This window comes from Pyxicephalus adspersus, chromosome 2 (genome assembly GCF_032062135.1).
Source record: "Pyxicephalus adspersus chromosome 2, UCB_Pads_2.0, whole genome shotgun sequence".
Lineage (NCBI taxonomy): Eukaryota > Metazoa > Chordata > Amphibia > Anura > Pyxicephalidae > Pyxicephalus > Pyxicephalus adspersus.
The window spans coordinates 58,924,041-58,948,498 of record NC_092859.1 but is presented as its reverse complement, the minus strand read 5'-3'; the positions used below and the strand labels follow the sequence as shown (position 1 = coordinate 58,948,498).

General features: G+C 39.0%; 1 protein-coding gene across 2 annotated transcripts in view; it reads right to left on the bottom strand.

Annotated features, from left to right (window-relative positions):
* ACSL6 (acyl-CoA synthetase long chain family member 6) overlaps positions 1 to 24,458 on the bottom strand; it is a 243,000-nt gene that overhangs the window by 178,423 nt on the left and 40,119 nt on the right. The gene's annotated exons all lie outside the window — the stretch shown is intronic.

Below are 24,458 nucleotides of genomic sequence, written 5' to 3'. Positions count from 1 at the left end.
TCTGCTTGTAGATTATAGACATCCTGTATGGGACTTGCTTTTATTACATAGTTTGGTGTCATCAGCAAACACATAAATACTTTTAATCCCAAACTCTATAATATTTATAAAGATGTTAACCCCCCCCCCACCCCTAGCGTTCTAATTCTCAGTTTTTAGATGCAAAAAGTGATCCTAATTTTTTTGCATAGAAATTTTTGTTTATATTGTGGGCCTGTAATTCTTAGGATTAATTCCCGGGTATGATAATTTATTTATTATATTATAATAAATTATAATATATAATATACATTTTTTACTGTAAAAAACATTGTAATCTGCTCTTAAATTTCCCGCCCGGACACATCCCCCAATACATCACCACTCGCATCACTCGGAAGAGTGGGGATGTCCCGCCCGCCTCACACAGACGCTGCTGCTGCTCTGCATCTACAAGGAGATGCAAAGCACAATGCAGACCTTCTGCATTGTGCATCGCATCTTCCAGGAGATGCGAGCAGCAATAGCAAATTCAAGGGGTGGTGCCAGCGGGCATCACCAATCTGCTTTTAAATTTCCCGCCTGGCCACACCCCCCGGCATCACAGCGGGACCATCGGATCGCCGCTGGAGCGCGGGGCAAAGGTAAGGGGGGCTTCTAGAGTAACCCCGAGTGTGACTCGGACTTATGGCTTTTTGCATGTAAAATCCACCCCGAGTCACACTCGGGATTATTGCTAGGGGGGTTAAACAGTAAAGGTCCAAACACTGAATGCTGGGGTACACCACTAATAACCTTAGACCATTCAGAGCATGAATCATTATTCACTACTCTCTGGATGCGGTCTTTAGGCCAGTTCTCTATTCATTTACAAATTGGCTTTTCAAAGCCTATTGATCCTCATATATTAGGATTATATATTAACCATGAGGGACTTTGTCAAATGCTTTTACAAAGTCCAAGTACACCTTATCAGCTACTACTCCACTGTCTACCTGTTTACTTACTTCCTCAAAAAAATAGAGTAAATTTGTTTGACAACTTCTGTTTTTCTTTAATCCATGCTATCACTTATTTATATATTATATTATTTTCTAGCAGAAACTCCTCAATTTGGTTCTTTAATAAATTCTCTAGGACCTTTCCAACTATGAATGTTAAACTTACTGGTCTGTGGTTACTTGGTAATGACTTTGCTCCCTTTTTGAAGATAGGAACCACATAGGCCTTATGCCAATCCATTGGTACCAAGCCAGTTATTAAAGAATCTCTAAAAATTAGAAACAATGGCTTTGAATTAGCTTCATTAGCTCTGTTTTACAGTTGCATTAATACCCATGAATAACCCGTGTTGGGTAGAAACCGAAAATATACGTACTGCAACTCCCCCCATACCATACATGGGTAGGAAGTAAAGCATATGTGCTAGTTAAATAAGTCAGTCAGAGAATTATCTGTCTAGACATTGGCCTTTACCACCCATCATGTATAATAGGACAAGGCACTTCTCTCTATAATTATTTATTTTGTGTAGATTGTCAAATGTAAGTGTTTATACTGATATCACCATTTGTTTTTGAATAATATATTTGACATCACTGGCCAAAAAAACCCTCGTTCTCTGATTTTTGTTCTTTTCTTTTCAACGTATCCAGTAGTAAAATATTTAAACAAAAAACAGTAGTTTTACATAAAGCTAGTATAAATATCTCCTTCTACTTGATCATAGTCTGTAGTGCTCTGCAACCTGTGGTATATATATAGTTGCTACACTAATACTGAGCATACATACAGGAGGAGAAAACGTGCAGCCTCTTGCAGCCCTATACTGTCCAATCATAGGATGGTATAGGTTTCGGATCAGACTGTATTTTAAAGTGGAGCTAAACTTCACTCCTCACATAGCAGGACTGACATCCTAATCCGGTCCTCTTCTGGGTTCAGGTCTTCAGCCATCTTGACTGGTGAGACCAGAATAACTTAACTTTAGAACATTCACACAAAAGTTTACTCATTCCTGGACGCCAGCTATGTGGGGATCTTATGGACAACTCAGTGTACACAGAATACCATTCTACCATAGAATTTTTTTCTAGGTAAAGCAGCTTTGGGTAGATGTTTAATCAAAGGGTCACAGAGTCACTTGTATTTAAAGGAAACCATGTAAAGGACCTGTAATATACTTACTTTTCTAGTGGACTCTGTGTTGAAATGCTGCTGTAGCATGTGTTTGCCACTTCTAGGTTTGTAGGATTCCCTCTACCCTATTGTTCACTAAGGTCCCTCTCACCAGTTTGTAGGACATATTTGGATGTATGAGTAGGCATGAGAAACCATAGTTTGCAGTTGCGGTTATAGTTATCAGACCCACTGAAATTGTTGAGTACCTTCTTTGTAATCAGGCACATTAATATTCTAATTCAAAGAAATCAGGTCAGTGCACTAAAATAAAGGTGTGAATGAACTCTAAATGCTGCCAGGTCTAAAGCAAATTAATATATGAATCCTAGAAGTCTCAAGCATATTGTCAGCTGCTCCTCTTTGTCTCCAAGCACAGTCCATGGTTTAGAAAATTCAATGCTAGAAATGTAGGTCTCTGGAACAAGCTGGTTTCTAAACCTTTTCTCCTGTTTGTTAGATTCAGTATCATCTCTTTACAGATAGGTAAACAGCATTAAAAGGATTCCAATAAAGTTTCCAGAAACAAATATATATATTGGGCACACAAACCACAGCCAACTCCAAGAATCCGTTGTAAAGCTTTATTGGTAGTCATAAAACAGGACAGGGTTAATCACAGGTGATTAGTCCAATAAGCGTGGCACAGAGGGGTAAAGCAGAGACAGGCCAGGAACAATCCAAGGTAAGGGCAGGCAGCAGGCAAGAGTGGTCATAAACAATCCAAGGTCTGGGCAGGGGGAGTTCAAGCAGAATCAGACCAGGTTGCTATGGTAATGACAAAACAGGTTAAAATTATCCGACACAGAGAACGCACCCAAGCACACTGTACTCACAGAAGCTTATAGCGGGCAATGGTGTTCAGAACAGGTTCTCGTTAAATGGCCAGAGTGCCCAATGACCTATGACCTTGCTCCATCTGGCGCCATTTGATTGGAGGGTAACTGAATCCCCTACGGTTGATTGGCCGCAGGGAATTCATACTAACTGTGTCCCGCCCCACGGTGAGGCAGCCGAGTGCCACGCCCCCCCGGGGGGTACAAGAGGCAGGCATGTTAGCGGTCCGTGATGAAGTCCATGGATATGTGGGTCCATGGAGCAGCAGGAATGGGCAAAGGAAGCAGAGTGCCAGAGGGAGCGCTACGGGAGGACTTACTCTGGGCACAAACTGGGCATGCACGAACATAGGATTCGACATCCACTGACATGTGAGGCCACCAAACGTGTCTTTTTACTAAATCTAGGGATTTCTTAATTCCTGGGTGGCCAGCAGTCTTAGAATCATGTAGCTGTTAGATAACCTTCAGGCAAAGATGGAGGGGAAGATACAGCCGCCCTTCAGGTTTTGCAGGAGGGTAGTCGGTCTGGTGGGGGGCTAAGAGGTTCATCAGATTCTATAATACCACTGGAGTCTGTATGGCTGACACCAAACATTGGGGGGACAAAATGGGGCTAGGGCACAGATCTGGAAGAGAAGCTGCCTCTTGAAAACAACAGGACAAGGCATCAGCCTTCACGTTTTTTGAACCTGGCTTGTAGGTAATTTGGAAGTTGAACCTCGTAACAAACAGGGCGTTGGGCGTTGAGACGTTTAGCCCCTTCAATATACTCCAGGTTCCTATGGTCAGTCCAGACTGTTATGGGATGTTCTGCCCCTTCCAGCCAATGCCTCCATTCATCAAAAGCCTATTTTACTGCCAGAAGCTCCCGGTTGCCCACGTCATATTTGCTCTCCGCTGCGGAGAACTTACGGGAGAAGAAAGCACAGGGGTACAATCTCTCCGGTTCTCCAGAGTAATGGGAGAGGACTGCTCCAACGCCAATCTCTGAAGCATCCACTTCTATTATAAATGGGAGAGTGGGTACTGGATGCACCAATATGTGTGCAGAAAGCCCTTTTCAGCGTTTTGAAGGCTTCGCAAGCTTCCAGAGGTCCGTCAGAAGGTGTACGATGGACGAGAAGTTTCGTATGAATTTCCTATAAAAATTTGCAAAACCTAAAAAGCGCTGAAGGCCCTTGAGGCCAGTGGGTTGCGGCCATTCCAGAACTGCTGAGACCTTGGTTGGATCCATGGCCAACCAGTGATCTGACAGAATAAATCCTAAGAAAGCTACCTCAAGTACCTAAGGCGCACTTCTCCAATTTTGCATAGAGGCAGTTTTCTCTGAGATTCTGGAGAACCCTGCGTACTTGTGCTCTGTGGAGGAGAAGATCAGATGAATAAATCAAAATATCATCAAGATACACAATCACAAATTTACCCAGAAATGCTCGGAATACATCATTCAAAAATTCCTGGAAGACTGCCGGGGCATTACACAGACCAAAGGGCATTACTAAGTATTCAAAATGCCCATCCCTGGTGTTAAAGGCAATCTTCCATTCATCACCCTTCCTAATGCGGATAAGGTTGTAAGCCCCCTTCAAGTCTAGCTTGGTGAAGAATCAGGCACCATTGACCTGAGAGAACAGGTCATTCATAAGGGGCAAAGGATACCGATTCTTTACAGTAATCTTGTTTAGGCCCCTGTAATCAATGCTGGGTCTTAACCCGCCATCCTTCTTCTCCACAAAAAAGAAGCCAGCACCCGCAGGGGAAGAGGAAGGCCGGATGAAGCCCTTCTTTAAGTTTTCTTGGATGTTTTCTTTCTGGGCCTTCATCTCTGGCCCGGTGAGATTGAACAAATGACCCCTAGGGGGCAAGGTACCCGGAAGTAACTCAATGGGGCAATCATAGGAACGATGAGGTGGGAGTTTGTCAGCTGACCGGGGGTCAGAAGACATCAGTAAATTACTGGTAAGGCTCGGACAGTTTTTTAAACACTTCAAGGGCCCGTACTGGCATTACTGGAGTAAGGCATCTGGCCTGACATTTGGTCCCCCACTGAATGATTTGACCCGACTCCCAAATAATGATAGGGTTATAGGATTTCAATCAAGGGAGGCCTGAAATCAGGGTGGTTTTTACCATCCTGATCACAATAAGGCGGATCACCTCCTTATGGGAGGCCCCTACTGGTAATTGCACTTCTGGGGTAATAGAGTGTGTAAGACCCTGTTTAAGAGGGATGCCATCGATTGCAGCTAAGGACAATTCAGGCCCAAGAGGGGCGACAGGTATTCCCAGTTCAGAGGCAACATCATGGTCCAGTAGGTACCATCTGCCCTGGGGTCAAGAAAGGCCATGACTTGGCGGGACTTCCCGTACCAGGATATGGTAGCCGAAACCAGGGGAGGTCATAAACAATTCAAGGTCAGGGCAGGCTGAGTTCAAGCAGAATCAGGTATCAGACCAGGTCGCTATGGTAATGACAAAACAGGGTAATATAAACCGACACAGAGAACGCACCCAAGCACACTGTACTCACAGAGGCTTATAGCAGGCAATAGTGTTCAGGACAGGTTCTTCTTTAATGGTGCCCAATGACCTTGCGCCACCTGGCATCATTTGATTGGAGGGTACCTGAATCCCACTGAATTCAAACTATGTCCTGCCCCGCAGCAAAGGCAGCCGAGTGTCACGCCCCCAGGGGGTACAAGAGGCAAGCGTGGTAGCACGCACACCTCTTCCCACAGCACTCCTGGAACATGCCCTACTTAGTACATCCACAGGAGTGCTGACAACAGGACTTTCTGTAATCACTTCCATAGGGATGCTGGGGATGCCGCCTGGCCGAACAGTAGTTTGGCTAGAACTGATCCCTCAGCCTACAGGGAGGGACACGCTGCGAGCAGGGCAGCAGCCTCGGCCATGCTTCCTGCTGCAGCGGTGTCTCCCTCTGTGGCTGTGATCCCCAGGGACGCTGGGGGCTCGCTGGACAGGTAAGTTCCATACAATATTCCAATGGGATCAACACATGTGATTTCCATCTACAACAGTTATAAAGTGGACAAATTTAGGAATTATAACTAGGCAGCAAATGCAGAACACAGTATACAAAAATGTGAAACGTATGTATTTTTCATTTTACTCTAAAATAAATAATAAAAACAAATATATAACATATGTCTTCCCAATTTGCGTTCAAATTATAAATACTGCCACATCCCAGAAATAAAACAGCAATATAACACAAAACTCTATGTTCGAATTTTTTGGCAGCTTAACTCAATAAAATTCATCACCAATTGATTAAAATCAGTATTAACAAGCACTTTATTTTCCAATTAAAAACAACTAGAACAATTGGTCATTTTTCATCCTGCATTTTGCATACATAATATTCGACCAGCAGTTTAAACTAAAGATGTTTTGATATTGTTCCCTGTTCTCTACGCAATTTACAGCAACTCAGTCTGCTTTATCAGGAGATATTAGAGAACAATCCTTGCATAGAAAATCTTTCATAACATCATCCTTAAGATATCATCAGTTATACTCTCTCTCTCTTCACCACAGCCAACCTAACTGAAAAGCAGAGAAGGGAGGATAGTAGTGAACAAGCAAGAAATCATGCTGGCCTGGCAAAAAAAGTCACAAACTCTAATATTTCTTTGGACAACCCTTAAATTTGATTACATCACACATTCACTTTGACACAATGTTGATAAGCATATACAATGTCAAAATGTTTTTTTCCATCCAGAGTTGTATTCATTGTATTCATATTTCACTAAGATCATGTATCAATGATGGGTGATTTCTGCAGTCCTCTCAGCACATCCCAAATTTTCAATGGGGTTAAGGTCTGGAATCTGTGGTGGCCAATCCACATGTGAAAATGATTTCTCATGCTCCCTCTTTTACAATCTGAGCTCAGTGAATCCTGGAGCTGTCATCTTGGAATAAGTCTATGCCTTCGGGGAAGAAAATATTCATTGTAGGAAAAATGTGGTAATTCAGAATATCCAGGTAATCAGCACATAATTTTACTGCACCTACCCGAGACCAGCTGAAGAAACCCAAGATCATAACACTGCCCCCAGAGACTTGGTTTTTCTTTAGTCTGACAATGTAGATAGCTCAGTAAGTTTACAATCGTAGAATAAAGTATATGTAACTCCAAAAGCAAGCATGTAGTATATTGCAGATTACCAGTTTCTGTTGAATTTCAGCTGTAACCCTTTTTGGTTAAATCTAAACTCTGCCCACTCTTGAACAAGACGAATCCCAGATCTTCAATTATGTCTGCCTAGAGTTAAGCTTTAAACGCACTTTAAAGAGTAAGGTAGAGTACCAATTATTATTTTCTTACTGATAGTTAAGGATTTAGACTGTGGCTATCATGTAAAGGTGGCAGAGAAGAAAAGTAAGCTGGCCAGTGACATCATGTAAGGCATTATTAACCTATGCTTTAAATTCATGTCACATGAATCAGGTGAGAGTATAATACAGCAATTTACATAAACTGGGGGAAAAATCCATTTTTCAAGGTGGGTCTGTTGTGCTAGGAGAAATATTTAGGGGAATAGTGGAGGAATATTTAAACTAGGACAGAGAGGGGTGGGAAAGTTAAAAAAGGAACTAAAGCCAAAAGTGCCTAACACAAAAAAATACACTTGCCTTCAATCCCACAGGGCAGTCTGATCCATCCGGAGGTCTCTTCCGTCTGGTCCTGTGTTGTCCTGGCATCCGTCCGCTCACTGGGCACCCCTATCTTCGTCTCTCTTTCCTGTTCTTCTTAGTACGTCACCCGACCCAGGTGCGAGATCGGGTTACATAGGTTGGAAAAAAAACTTGGAAATCTCACTGCACATGCGTGAGATCTGCATATTTTTTTCCAAGAAAGGGAGCACCCAAGAGCCTCCCGGGATGCCTGATGTAGATATCCCATGGGGCTTAGCACTCCCCTTCATTAGGCGATCGAGAATTAGGGGGGTTCGCTGCACTTTTTTTTTAAAAAAGAGTTGCACTTAAAAAAAAAACAAATAAAAAACAGAATTTTTACTTAACATAAAAGGGTTGTTTACCCTTTTATGTAAAGTGAAATTTCTGAGTTTAGGTAGACTTTAAATAAGGTAGAAAGGCCAGACAGGGGTCAGTCACTAGTGGAGGGTGGATTGGGGATAGTTGGGGGGAGGGTCATGGATAAATAAAAGGAATTTCCCATGTTACACACAAACATTGGATTGCGCAGTACTATTGTATTATTGTACTATTTAAAAAAAAAAACGGATTTGGCAAACGGTGCTGGTAAATGCAGCAATGGTTTAAAGCACCTGTTCACCAATGCTGGAAGTCTGCAAACAAAATAGGGGAGTTGGAAGCCTAAATGAATGAAGAGCATTATGACTTGGTTGGTATTTCTGAATCCTGGCTTTGCTCTTTACATGACTGGGCTGTCAATATTCCTGGTTATACTCTCTTTTGTGAAGACAGAGTCAAGACGAAAAGGTGGTGGTGTCTGTCTGCATGTGAGAAGTGAATGTGAAAGAAGAAATTGTTGATGGAGCATGTGATTAAGTTAAGACATTATGAGTGGAGTTGAATGTGGGAATGCATATTACATAGTTAATTATTGGAGTCTGCAACAGGCTCCACACTGCTAAGGAAGAAATAGAGAATCAACTACTAGCACAGATAAAAAAAAAGTTGCAAAAGCTGGAAATGTTTTAATCATGGGAGATTTTAACTACCCTGACATTGACTTGAGTAATAGCACTACAGGAACAGCAAAAAGGAGAAAATTTATGAATTTAATACAAGATAATTTTATGGTATAGAAGCCCCAACAAGAAATAATACTCTGCTGGACCTAGGTATTTCTAACAATGCAGAGCTTATAACAAATGTGCATAGAAAAGAGAATGTGGGTAGCAGTGACCATAATATGATTTAATTTATTGTAAGCTGTAAACAGGAAGCAAGAGAGGAAATTTTCCATTATTAAGAGGAGCTCCTTGTGACTTGGACTGGGAGACAATATTGTCTCCTAGGCTGATGTTAAAAAAGCCGTAAAGAACAAGAAAAGGGCATTTCAAAAATATAATATATAACAAAAGATGTAAAAGGGAGATAAAATGTACAAAGCTTCAAAATAAGAGACATATTGCAATGGAATAATATATATATATATATATATATATATATATTAATAGCTCAATAGCAAAAGACAAAATCTGAGCGTGTAGGCCCCTTAAAGGATTTACTAAACACTTTTTTTTAGCTCTGTGTACACAAAGGAAAATGGCAAAGCTCAAGTCCAAGTTTATATCAGTAATGTCACTGCCTTAAATGAGTCACAATGGTTCATAATAGATATGACTGAGAAACAATTGGGTAAAATTAAGGTTGACAAAGCACCAAGACACGATGGATTACATCCACTGGTCCTCAAAGACTCTTTAATCACTGGCATGGTAGCAATAGATTGGCGTAAGGCCAACGTGGTTCCTTTCTTCAAAAAGGGAGCAATGTCATTACCAAGTAACTACAAACAGTTTAACGTCCATAGTTTTAAAGGTACTTGAGAGTTTGATAAAGAACCACATTGAGGAGTTTCTGCTAGAAAATAGTTTTATAAGGGATAGCCAGCATGGATTCAAGAAAGACTGAAGTTGTCAAACAAACTTACTCTCTTTTTATGAGGAAGTAAGTAAACAGGTAGACAGTGGAGTAGCAATTGATAGAGTGTAAAAGCATTTGACACAGTACCCCACAGATGGTTAATATATAAATTAGGATCAATAGGCTTAGAAAAGCCAATCTGTAAATGGATAGCAAACTGGCTTAAAGACCGCATCCAGAGAGTAATGATTAATAATTCAAAGTGTGAATGGTCTAAGATTATTAGTGGTGTACCCAGGGTTCAGTGTTTGGGCCTTTACTGTTTAACATCTTTATAAATGATATAGAGATTGGGATTAAAAGTACTATTTCTGTGTTTGCTGATGACACCAAACTATGTAATGGAATTACGTCCATACAGGATGTCTATAATCTACAAGCAGACCTGGATGTACTGTTTGGGCAGCCAAGTGGCTGTAGCTATATAAAATTACATTTTATATAGATAAAAGTAAAGTTATGCACTTGAGGGCTAACAACATGCATGCTCCATACTGTCTAGGGCAGGGGTGCCCATAGTTTTTTGTTAACTTTTAAAGTTAACTTTTAAAATGACCAAGTCAACAATAAAAACTTGGAGTTAATAAACTGTGCGCAGTAGAGTTTATTTTGAAAGGCAGGGCTCCGCGATCTACTAGTGTTGCCTTTGCGATCTACCGGTAGATCGCAATCCACTTGTTTGGCACCCCTGGTCAATGGGGGAATACATTTGGAGAGTCAGAAATGGAAAAGGTTCTGTGGGTCCTGGTAGATCATAGACTTAATAACAGCATGTAATGCCAAGCTGCATTATCAAAAGTTATCAAAGTGCTTTCTAGTATTAAAAGACAAATAGACTGCAGAGATGAAGACATAATCCTGCCCCTGTACAAAGCATTGGTCAGACTACATCTGGAATATGCAAAGGGGGGATATGATCACTCTGCATAAATATGTAAATGGTGCATATAGAGAACTCTCTTCCAAACTATTCACTTTAGGATCATTACAAGGAACAAGTGGGCACTCTTTGCGTCTGGAGGAAAAGAAGTTTATGCTCCAGATAAGGAAGGGAATCTTCACTGTAAGGTCTGTGAAAATGTGGAATTTTCACTCCCTTAGGAAGTAGTTTAAACAGCTACTAAATACTGCTTTAAGAAAAGCTGGATACTTTTCTAGAAGCACAGAATATAACTGGGTAATAAGGCTTTAAAGTAAAGATAACAGAGACTATTGATCCAGGGAACATTTGATTGCCTCATGGAATCAGGAAGATTTTTTTTTCCCCTCGTTGAAGCAAAGCGTACCAGGGTTTTTTTTTTTTTGTTTTGCCTTCCTCTAGACCAACTTTGTCCATTCTTAATCTTTGATTTTTCTTAGATTGGCTGTCCAATTTCACAATGGGCCTGATTTAATAGAGCTATCAAAGGCTGGGAAAAATGCACTTTCTTCAGTTAAGCTGGGTGATCCAGCAAATCTGTAATATATCTGGTCCAGGATTCAAACCATTTGCTAGCAAATAGCAAATGACTTTAATGAAATCCATTCCAGGTTTGCTGGAACACTCAGCTTCACTGATGAAAGTGTATCCTCCACAGCCTTGGAGAGCTTTAATAAATCAGGGCCAATATGTAAGTGAACAGAATGTGACAATTTGATGAGCGCTTGCATTACTATAGGCAAGCATGTTAGAGGAAGGAAGATTACATCACATAGATTTCATATCGAAATATGTCTTCTGAACAAATGGCAACATAGAAACTCTTGTGACATGGAACAACACTAACCAAGAATTTAAATAAACATTTTTCTGTTGTTTGTTTTTTGTCTTTGTTTTTAATAAATAGAACACCCTTTTTTTTTAAAAAAAAAAAGGGGTGCAGCACCGCCCCCTAATTTTTCAATCACCTAGGCCAGGGGTGTCAAACTCTGCAAGCCAAATCTGGCCAGAAACCTCCTTTTATTTTTTTGGGCCCCCAAAAGAATTCTTAATATGATTTGCAGCTGGCCCGCTGCTACTGCAATCCATAGTAACGGCGGGCCATCTGTAGTTCATATTAAGCTGCTGTTCTACAGACGCGAGTGATGCCACTACTACAATTCCCAGCATCATTGGCATCTATAGACCAGCGGCCTTTCTGCCTATGCGTGTTCCCGCATTTTATAGACATAATGCCGGGAATTGTAGTACTCGTGTCTACTGAACGGCAGTCTATGCCTGGACCCTGTGGAGTTTATACTGACAGGTAAGCCAGAGAATTGTGCTAGAGAATGCAATGTAAAACCAAAAGAATGCAGCAATTCTCTGGCAAAGATAAACAATTAGAAAAAAACAACAAGAAGAAACAAGACTACTTACCCTACTATAAAACTGACAACCATGCAGATTACACCAAATTGAAAGTTTTGTCACACTCCAGGATAAACAAAAAGCAAAAGACTTCTCTTCTGTATAGCTTTTTGTGGTCTTTTTATTTTTCTATCATGCAGTATTTTAGGGATCTATTTATAAAGCTATTTATGAATCTGGCATTTAATAAATCATCTCCTGCATTTCAACAGTAGTAATTGATTCTCCACCAGGGAATGTTTATCTGAATGTCAGATTCACTGCTTTATAAATAGGCTCCTAAGTGTAAGGCACACTCATTCTACACTGTAAATTTCAAGTTTGGCGCGCAACTTGGTCTAAGTATTTAATTTCGGCCCTCTGTGTATTTGAGTTTGACACCCCTGGCCTAGGCGATCGAGAATGAATAAGGGTGCAAAGCCTCCCAGGATACCTATGTGACGCATCCCGGGAGGCTCTTGGGTGCTCCTTCTGCCTTTTCGCGCAAAGAAAAAAATTTGCCAATCTCACGCATGCGCAGTAAGATCTGCAATTTTTTTTATCTTATGCCACCCGATCTTGCGCCTGGGTCGGGTGAAGTAGGATGAAGTACCAGGAAGAAGAGGAGGAGATGGCAGGACCTGGAGCGCCTGCTCTGGGACAGGTGCCGGGACGACACAGGACCCGATGCTAGACACCCCGGGATGGATCACACTGCCCTGTGGGATTGTAGGTAAGTGTATTTTTTTTTACGTACTTTTCAGTTTAGTTCCTAAACTGAAAAAAGTTTTTAAATCAGAAACAATGTCTTGCCTGTGAGTGTCAATAACAGTGTGTCACAAATGAGATGAAGCCTACTATATAAAACAGACATGCACCCACAAACAGCTCCCAGATCTGCAGAGTATAATTTACTTTGGCACTTTGGTCAGCACTGTGCTGTAAGCTCTTTGCTTGTTTCGTGATAGTCGACAGCGAAATAAAGAGCCATTTGCTGTTCTACATCAACCCTTTAAACCCAAGCAATCTTTTATCTCAGCTTTCTTTTAATAAATGTGCTCATGATTTACCAAATATTTTGCACTGGGAAAAAAGAATGAGACTTTAATTCTTTTTTAATCTGCTTGCCTGATGACTTCCATTATTCAAGGGCCCAAGTATTTAAAAATAAATAAATAAAGCACAGGCTTCCTTTGCTAGTTACCCATAGCATCTGTTAGGTGGTATTTTCTCTTTCTAACCAGTATTGAAAAAACTACAGCTCACATTGACTGTATTTCAGCTGTACATTATAAAGACAGTCCAGCCTTCTTTAGCTACCAGATAAACAAGTCAAATCACCCTGCACAACAAAATTCATTTACAGCCACTTCAGGTTAGGCAACAAAAAATTAAAAATAAAAAGTATGTTCAAGTGGAGCATCCAGATCACATAAACCTTTCATGCAATTTGTGAGCAAATAAATATTATCATGTCCATGGCCAACCTTTGAGACAGAATAATTTTACTGGCCTGACTACCTTTAAATGCTTAAAAACAAAATTTGATTGGTTGATTTGTTACAAGTGATTTGATCTAACAAAAAAAGTTATAAATCAGCACAAGATACAAAAAATGAGTAAAATTGTTTTCTTCTGCTATGTAAATTATGATATCTGCAAAATTATTCATTCTCAATGAGTCAAACATTAATAAATGACTTGCATTAAGGTTTGCATAAACAGCAGGTGGCCACTTTCATGGCAGTAGGGGGATTCCTAATTACAATTCATGAATAAGTCTACATAACAGGGTCAAAGATAACACTAACATACATAATTTTACATCTAAGCCTGTTATAATTTAGTCACACCATCCAAAAAGCTTATCCCCCCCCCCCCCCATATGGAACGGAAGTGGCAGTCAATGTGTTAAATTGCTGAACTAATCTCCCAAGCACTTCATTCTTCAGGCTCAGTAGTCAAGAACTTTGCTCTCTCAGTTGTGTATGATCAGGATGATGTGAATGGTAATATGCAAATAGGGACTGCTGAAAAGGAACACCAGACTGTTATTGGCACTTCCCTGTGTCACACCACCCAAATCAGCCTCTCCAGTGAGAGGATTGTGCTTCTATTCAAAGAACTAAGTTAAAAACTGAGCCTGGAAGAGAAGCTTCCCGGGTCACAAAGACTGGTACTGTGAAACAAAACAGTTCTTTCAGTTGGAAAGAATTATCAGAGACCTTGGACTGGGGTTACATTGGGATGTTATTGCAGTGCAACATATCAGGAGTGTGAGAGTTTGCAAAATGAGCACAATATTTCCTGCCCTCTGAAATGTATGTCAATGCTCAGCTAGAACTGTTATCCCTAAATTCCCTTGTGAGCTGTAAGCACATGGCCTCTGACCCTAATACTCAGACCTCTCATTCAATTATAAGTAAATATGAGTACTATGATGCCCTGTCTGAACACATATTAAAAAAACATACCGTGGGTCACCTCTGTAGAATTTGTACATTTCTTTTAAATAAGTTGAAACAATGAATGAAAACCTAATTACAATAAAGGGTATTTATGATATGCTGTCTTTTCTGTATTTTATTTGTATGTGTGCAATGCAAAGTTTAAACACCTAAGGTGACATTTGGGCTACAGTATTTCATTTAGCATATTTGCTAAAGTAGTTGAACCCAAAAGTTGGTACATTATGTTTGCATCAAGGTGGCTGTATGAATGAAAAGACATTTACAAACATAACAAATGCAATACCTGACATCTTCTAAACCTTTAACAGGCCTAATATAACCCTTTAACATCCAAATGTAATGAGATAAGGAGCACAAAGGAATGTGCATGTCAGCATTTTACTTACCAGTACCAGAACAATAAATGTACAGCTAGCTCTAGCTGCAGTAAGCATATCTGTTCAAGCACATCATGATACCCTAAACATAGCATGCTTTATGACTTTGCTGGATATTTCAAAGTTGCCTTAAAGGCCCATTGACACCTCTCCAGCACATGCATTGTGGCAACAAACATGTTACACTCATTGTAAATGGCACCTCAGCTTATTCACCTTAGCTAATTGGATTTCCAAAATAATTTAACTAAAACTAGTCTATATTGAACAAATAACAAAAAAATATCTAGAAGTTGATTAAATACAGATCAATGTTATTTTAAAAGTCATTTGACTAATACACATTTTTATTACCTGGTCACTAGAAACCAAAAATCCTTTGAGGCTATAGTAGTTGTAAAAATAAATTTCCCCATTTCCCCCAAGTCCAATTTCAAATATAGCAGTACAAATAAACCTTTCAAAGTCAAATGAAAAATATTATTAGGTGCCCTATCATCAATAGGGAAAAAAATTCTCGATCTCTCACATGCACAGTGAGATCGGCAAGTATTTTCCCGATCTATGTCACCCAATCTTGCGCCTGCACAGTGGGAGATGGGGTGACGTAACATAAGAAGTTCCTCTGCACCAGACCAAATAAAGATTTTAAACAAAATAAATAAATAAAGTACTTTTTTTTTATTTTGGCTAGCTGCCTGACAGATATGTTGATCCAATAGCTTGTATATTTTATTTTTTTATATATTCTAGACGTTAGGATTTCTTATTTTGCTACGATTTGCTTGCTTGATCTGGGCCAAAGACTAGGGAAATACTACAGACAGAAACAGACATTCAATCTGCATCTGAAAGGGCCAGCCCTGTATTTTTTTTTTAAACACTGTTACCCACCCTTACGTTAGTTGATACACAATGAATACATTCTTAAAAATTGATAAGAGAAATGCTTTAATATATTATTTTACCTTCTAGCTTTTGATTTCCATACATAGTGTTCTATATATAAAATCGAACATTCTGGCACAGTTTTCCTGAGAAAGCAAATGTGGTACTATGTGTGTTGTATTGTTTTTTGTTCTAATTATTCTAGTTCCTTGCTCCCACAAAACTGGTGTATTTGATTGGGTCTGAAAGGTAAAAGGATCTTTATGCATGTAATTGCAGTCATATGTATAGCAAACTTGCTATACCTATGACTGAGACTCATGTGAGTGCACCAGTCATCTTTGTACAGCGCTGTGGTATATGTCAGAGGTATATTTGCATGTATGTATGTATGTGTTGCTCAGTGATATTGTGCCTTTTGCTTATATTTTTACATACTTTTTTTGGGACTCTTTTACAAATTTCTGGCCTGTAATAATGTCTTCGAGAAAATGTAGGGCAATTGAGTGCAATCAAAGGCCAAAAAAACATGAAACAACACCGTAGACAAGAAAATCCCTATAGCTTTATTTGATTCCTTTTCCTGTATATTATAAGTTTGCAATAAATAAATACCTGGGCAACGCCGGGTAATCAGCTAGTCTATATATAAAAAATTGTATGTACGTATGTTCCACCATCACTCGAAAACGCATAGAGACATTTCATCCAAACTTGCTATACATATGACTGAGATTCATGTGAGTGCACCAGTCAAACTTGTACAGTGCTGTGCTATATGTCAGAGCTATATTTGGATGTATGTATGTATGTATGTGTGTATGTCATCACTAGGAAACGCATGGAGACATTTCAACCAAACTTGCTATATTCCACCAGCACTCGGAAACGCATAGAGACATTTCAACCAAACTTGCTAGACATATGACTCAGACTCATGTGAGTGCATCTCTGATCTTTGTACCACACTATGCTATATGTATATTTGGTGATCACTAGGAAGCACATGGAGACATTTCAACCAAACTTGCTATGTTCCACCATCACTCGGAAACGCATTGACACATTTCAACCAAACATGCTAGACATATGACTCAGACTCATGTGAGTGCACCATTGATCTTTGTACAGTGCTGTGCTATATGTCAGAGGTATATTTGCAAGTATGTATGTATGTATGTATGTATGAGTGTGTGTATGTATTGCTCAGTGACAGTGTGCCTATGGCTTATATTTTCACATACTTTTTTTTGGACTCTTTTACAGATTTCTGGCCTGTAATAATGCCTTCAAGAAAACGTAAGGCAATTGGTCGAGTGCAATCAAAGGCAAAAAAATGAAACAATACCGTAGAAAATCACTATAGCTTTATTTGATTCATTTTCTTGTATAATATAAGACTGCAATAAATAAATACCCAGGCAAAGCTGGGTAATCAGCTAGTTATCTATATATATGATACTTGAGAATATATGACTCATATATTTCATACATATGTCTATGTTATACCATATCCCAACGATATGCTTTATCCTTGTATTGTATTTCACACACACAATTACATCAGTCTGATTATTAGAAATATTGTAATATATATAGACTATATGTGAATAATTGCAATATGCAGAAGCTATACCCATATTTGATGACCCATCTAACTATAGAAAACACCTGTTATATCAGAGTGATATCTGGCATTGTTCGAAGCATATCCTCACACAGAACCGGATGATACACTGTGTCCTGGCAACAGATTGTTTTATTAATACATAAACACCTTGTAACTTGATGTGTTATTATTTTGTTGAAACCAGTCAGGACTGGTTATTGATATATGTATATTTCAACCATATGTACAGATGTGTACCTCTATATATATATATATATATAAATATATATATATATATATATACACACACAGCCCAAATCATATATTTAACCATCCCCTCCTTTTGGACATATATGCATATACTCATACATGTATACACTTGTATCCCCATAAACAATAATTAACTTTACTTTATCAACAGTATGGTAACAGTATTTGATTAACCTACACTTGCAAGCATTTCAATTTCTCTCAATGAAACTTATTATTAAAAAAACTTTTTTGTATTATATTATACACTAAAACGTACTAATAATAAATCTTTTTGAACACATAAATACTGTATATATGTATATACCTAATATATTTACCTCTGTATTACGTGTATACATAAGCAACACTTGATCTGTGTATATTATTTATGGGTTTTTTTCAGTACTATTTCTGTATATGTATGTATAGACCCAATTTGCGCTATACTCATTTAGTAATATTGGTATTTAAACTATGTATTTATGAACATGAATTCTACAACCTAACATGTAATGTTAATGTAACCATTACTGTATATCTCTGTATTTCTTTATTATATCCACTGTATAGACTATAACAGTCACTGTTACACACCCCTGAGGAAGCCCTTAGTGGCAAAACGCATTGGGTAAAAAGACTTAAACAATACAATGAAAACCCTATTACCATCCCATGATGGTAATGGGTTGGTAACTATGGATGTATATGCAATTATGTATGAATCTTTCTCTGATTTTGAACCTACCGGGGAGATTTTCTCTCGCTTCCTCACAACCAATTCTACTCTTTTTTGTCTGCATTTTCATTGGATAGATTTCACTCACTTCCTATCCTGACAAAAATTAAACACGAATGGCTCTAACAACCTGCTAGTGGTTTAAACCCTTTATTGGTCTTAACAAATGCCTGACAGTCCTGAGATGGACTTTATAGTTAAGTTCCCTTTTTGTGGGTTAAACCCATTGCCTATTAGTTTTTACTGCAGTTCTCACCTCCTTTGCAAACTCATTGATCTCAGTCCTGGAAATTGCTCATCTCCTGGGTTAAATGATGACCAACATTACCAAGCCCAATTCATGTGAGCCCAGGCTGTCATAAACACATGCCCTGGGGGCACGTGACTTCACAGCCTGGGCACAAAATACTCCTAAACTGATATGGGTCACTGGTAACGCTAAGGACAAAAAAAAAAGAATTTGTGAAATCACTGGCCTAATAACTAACGTCACAATAAATCGTACATAAAAGAAATAAAAACAAAATACTAGTTGGGGTGCTTCAGTAGGAAGGGGTAAGGCTAAGGAAGTGAACCAGTACCAGAAGGCTATCTGCAACAAAATGTTTTTTTGTAACTGTCCTGTTTCTTTCTCCATCATAACAGTTTATCCATGATACGGTTTTATTGCTGACAGTGCCCCCAGCACCCCTTTTTTGTTGGGAACAGTTTCACAATTTGAAAAATTTTGATTACCAGTAAAATGTAAAGTAGTGTATTTCACTGTTCATTTATTCTGGGTCTGTGAATTTATAAGCAGGTCTTATATTTACAAACAGATATTGCATGTGTAAATGTTAGTGCTTTTAGTTACATGCTGCAGAGAATGAGGACACAAGTTTATTGTAAGGCCATGTCCTGTGGATTTGTATGGCTTTGAACTCCTGGATAATGAAACTGATGCCAAATGCTTATTAATTTGGGTTTACTGGGCTGCTTTGTGTACTTTCAGGTTTCCATCTGCAGTCCCATGTGATTAATTCCCTTTGGGCCACCAGATATTTCCATTCCATCCTATTGCATCTGATCAACATTCTAGTAATCAACTAAAGTAGCTTCTATGAGAAATATCTGTAGATAGATAGCATTTTTCCTACAAAAGAACAAATGACTTTGTTGCTACTTTCTGTTTGTCAGTAAAGCTTGAAGGATCACTCCACTACTACCTGGTAGTCAGACATACTTCTGAAGGTTTCAGAGTAAGAGTCCAGTTGTCAGCAGGTAGACCCACAAAACATGGTAGGGATTTGGCTGCAGGCAAGTGGAACTATGCAGAAGAAAAGCAGGGATTAGTTGGTATTAGGGATTAGGGTTTAGTTTTTCCAGGAATATAAACCTGCAGCAGCAGTCTCTATTTTTTAGGCTATTCTGACACTTCAGAGCATGCTGTTAAGTCCCCAAACATCCCTTTAGGCCAGGATTTGTCTTTTAGTTTTCAACATTAAATGGAGCGGTAAGGAAGTAAAGCAAATGCAAGTATTTGCTAGCTGCTGCGGAGACAGGTTCACTGTAAGGCACTAAAACACCAATATATATTAAAATAAGAGCAGAAAACTGCCTAGCAGATAATGATTGGGCTTTCAGTTTATGCTTCATTTGATGTATAATGGGAACCTTGTCAATAGTCAAAAAGCCTAATTATTCAAAGCCCTCAAGTCACATGTTCCTACATCCAGTATATTGTCCCCTGTTGTCCCCCCAGTCCTACACACATTTATACTTCGTTTTCATAACTCACTGACAATGTACACAAGCCATTGATGTCTGTATCTATTACACTCAATATTGTGAATGGAATATATCTTGATTTCCCTCTCTATCCCTGCAGTCAAAGTCAATAGCACTGTTTTGAAACGATGCATCTACTTTCTAGAAACAGACACTTCTACTTGTCAGTAGGAGCGCTGAAATGTAAGAAGGGATTTTCCTCCATATGCATTTTAAAGATTAATATATGTTAGCACAGCATCAACAATTGATTCCAGTACACAGTGTAACTCCACTTCTGTTCTCCTACCTTTTTCTGTTCTTCAGAAATAGTTTTGTTTCACCAATGGTGTACGAAATGCATTAAAGCCACCATATTGCATTAAATTTTGACATTAAAAAACAACAAAAAACAGCTTTTGCAGAATAATGTAAAAAGGCAATTTTCGGATAACATTAAATTTTCAAAAGTCTCATGTAGCAATGCACACTAACTGGTTACTTTACTAGGTACACCATGCTATTAGAGGGTTGGACTACCCTTTGTAATAATATTAATAATAAACAGGATTTATATAGCGCCAACATATTACGCAGCACTGTACATTAAATAGGGATTGCAAATGACAAACGGATACAGACAGTGATACTGGAGAAGAGGACCCTGCCCCGAAGAGCTTACAATCTTTTAGGTGGGGCAATTAGCACACAAAAGGAGGGCAGATATGTAGTGGTGAGAAAAAGTACCGTATTTTTTGCCATATAAGACGCACCTTTTCTTCCCCAAAACTGGGGGGGAAAAGTTAGTGCGTCCTATACGACAAATGTGTTAAAAAAAATAATTAAAATATTATACTCACCCGATACCCTATCCTGCGTGTGTCTCTGGCTGCAGCGTGTCTCTCTTCTCTCCTCTGCCGGCATCGTGTTTTCTCCTGTCTGTAAAGGAAAGCGAAAGAAGCCGGCACAGCGCCACCTGCTGTTCCCTGTCCTAACTGCCGTACAATAGAAAAAAAGCACAGAGTGATCAGAAGGGGAATTTGAATGACAGAGTGATCAGAAGGGGAGTTTGAATGACAGAGTGATCAGAAAGGGAATTTGAAAGGTACACAGTGATCAAAAAGGGAATTTGAATGGCACATGAGTGATCAGAAGGGGAATACTGGTGTATGAATGGCACATGAGTGATCAGAAGGGGAATAATCTTTCAGAATCTTTTTTTCTAGATTTTCCTCCTTTAAAATTGGGTGCGTCTTATATTCTGGAGCGTCTTATACGGCAAAAAATACGGTAACTGCTTTAAAAGACCCTTTGCCTTCAACACTGCCATAATTCTTCAATGCATAAATTCAACAAACATTCCCCAGGGATTTTGGTTCACAATGACATAGCAATGTGATAGCAACATAGTATTACTGCAGATTTATTGGTTGTATGTGTATGATGTGAATGTCCTGTTTACCGCATTCCAAAAGTGCTCTATTGGATTGAGATCTGGTGAATGTGGAACTATTTGAATAGAGTAAACTCATTGGTCTGTTAAAGAAACAAGTCTATGATGAAGAGTCCTGGGACATGGTTCTTTGTACTGCTGGAAGAAACCATCAGAAGATGGATAAACTGCGGTCAAAAAGGGGTGGACATTGTCAGCAACACTACCAATGTAGGATGTGGCTTTCAATTAATGCCTAATTGGCAATAAGAGGCCCAAATTATACCAAGCCATTCTATCAGCTTAAAACAATCTATAATTAGACTATCCACAGCTCACAGTAGTATATTAGTGTGGCGGTTCGTTGGAAGAATGCCTCTTCAAAATCAAATCAAAAAGATCATTTGTGTCAGTTACCTGACCTGGAAGGCACAGACTGCTCAAGGAACCCATATCAACCTCTGAATTAACTCTTATTGAAAAACATTGCTTTAGGCTCTAGAGATGATGATGCGTGAAAACCCTGGCAGATTAGCAGTTTCTGAAATGTTTAGACCAGTCCACCTGGCACCAATCATTTTACCACCCTCACTGTTACCAAAACCACATTTCTTACCCATTCTGATGCCCAGTTTGAGCTTTAGTAGGTTGTCTTGATAATGTCTACATGTCTAAATGCACCGAGTTGCTGCCATGTGATTGTCTTATTAGATGATTTTATTAACAAGCAGTTAAACAAGTGAACCCAGTGAAGTGCAATACTATAAAGAGACTTTTAGATTCTGAAAGACACTTTTAGAATTTTTTTCTATTTTCCCAAGCTTGGAGTCAATTGATAATGTTTTTAAATTTAACAGCATGAACTTGTATGCAGACTCTATGCAGAGTTTAATATAACTTTAAAAATACCTATCTGTTTGTCAAGGATTATTTTAAATAAAATGGGGCTCTGGGCAAAAATTTTTGTGGGGGGCCTAAATGGGCAGCAGTCCAGTTTTCTGGACCCCTGCTAGTCTGTCAATTTGGGTTCCCGGAGAGTGTGGATCCTAGGTAATTTCCCAACCCTTCTGTTTGTTCACAAACAAAAGGTGTTCAGCAAACTAGTGAGCAGGAAGCTTGTCATCAGTGCTGTTATTTACAGGTCTGTGATCTCTCAAAGACTGGTAATAAAACATGGTGTGGGAGTGCTTTTACAGCTTTTTAAACTGTAATTGTACCATGAAGAAAAGGGTCAGGTAATATGACTTATAAATAGGTCTCTGATGTTTAATGAATTTCTAATTAAGTTAGAGCATTATATAAAGCTCAACTTCAGGCAAACAGCTATGTACACAGTTAAAAAACATTTATTGGAATTGTTTTTCCTGACAAAGTTTATCCAATTCTGAAATTCACACAACTTTGTCACACAGCACAGACAGACATAGATTGGCTACTGGTTACAGAAACTGGGGGACACAGAAGATGATGCCACTGTTGGAGTTATAGGAAGTTATAGCAGCCACAGACTGATGGGATCATCTCTCTGCTCAGTTGCTCTCTTCTTCAATTAACACGTTCCTTATCAGTACATCTGAATGTGACACACCTGATTGGCTCCCATGCTGCCTTATCCTCTCCAGTATGACTTCTGGGAAAACTTCAAATAGTAATACCAAGGTAAATTCAAGTACTTACACTAGTTTAATTCCGTATCCAACTCCAGTGTTAGAGGGACATACAAGCCAGGATTCTGATAAACAGACAAATTTCCTGACCCTTTGATTGCTCTGCTCCGTGATTGGCTGAGGAAAGGGAAATCCTGATGATGCTTGAGCTGTCAACAGGTTTCCTCTTTTCTCAGCAAATCAGCACTAGACTTGAATGGGGAGACTTGTCCCCATTTACCTCTAGTGCCCAGGGATCCCTCACTGTGGGAATCATCCTGTCATTGTGGGATAACCTGTAAAAAAAAAAAATTTAAGTTACACAAACACACACATTCAACAAAATACTTTACCAATAAAGCCTCCTCTTCTTTTTTACACATATTTTTAACTCTTTCAAGGAATTAGTAAGGGGTTTTATGTACTCCTGTACTAATTCCCCAGGGTGAGGTGGCAGAGACCTGGGTGTCTCCATAATAAAGGGGTCTTCCAGATTCCAAAGTTCTGCTTAAAATGCTTACAAATGCCCCCATTTTTTTCAATGGAAGCTTTCATAAAAAGCTTAAAAACGGTTGTAAAAGACTCCATTGAATTCAATAGGAGCGTTTTCCCCCATTTACCCTGCGTTTTAATTTTGTATTTGATTTAATACAAAATAGCTGTATTGAGTCCAATACAAAAAAATCTTGATACAATATATATATAAATATAATATATATATTATACAAGCTACTGTACAGTTATATTATGTTTCACTATTTTTTTTTTATTTAAAGTTTTTTATATAAAGTTTATTATTACATTTAATAAATATTGGACATATTTCTGTGAGTTATGCCTAAGAATTGTAGCCTACAATGTAAAATAAATTTCCATGCAAAAAAAATGTAACGCTTTTTGCATGGAAATACGGACAAAATTAGAACACTGGGGGAGTTAAAGCACCCTCCTAATCCCAAACAATGTTTCTTTGTACTTTTTTTTTAATTGCCTTGACCCTGTATATTGCAATATCTCCTATAACATAGTTCTCCCCAGAGGTTTTTAGCCGGTTGCTCCGCCCGGCTGATTTGAATACCTCGCCCAGCTCTCGGCAGCTCTCATCCTGGGATGCACGGATCTCAGTGAAGCTGCTCTGTGCCCTCCTGTGCAGCCTTCATGTGAAGGAGACATAGGCAGCCCCGCCCCCATCTCATAGCACAAGCTCAGATTTCTGCCTTTGAAATGTATCCACTGCTAGCTCGCGTGTGAATTCTGCATCCTCACAGCTTTGTGTACAAACCTCCATATCTCCTAATATGTATGTCACAATGACCTGTAATTTTCAG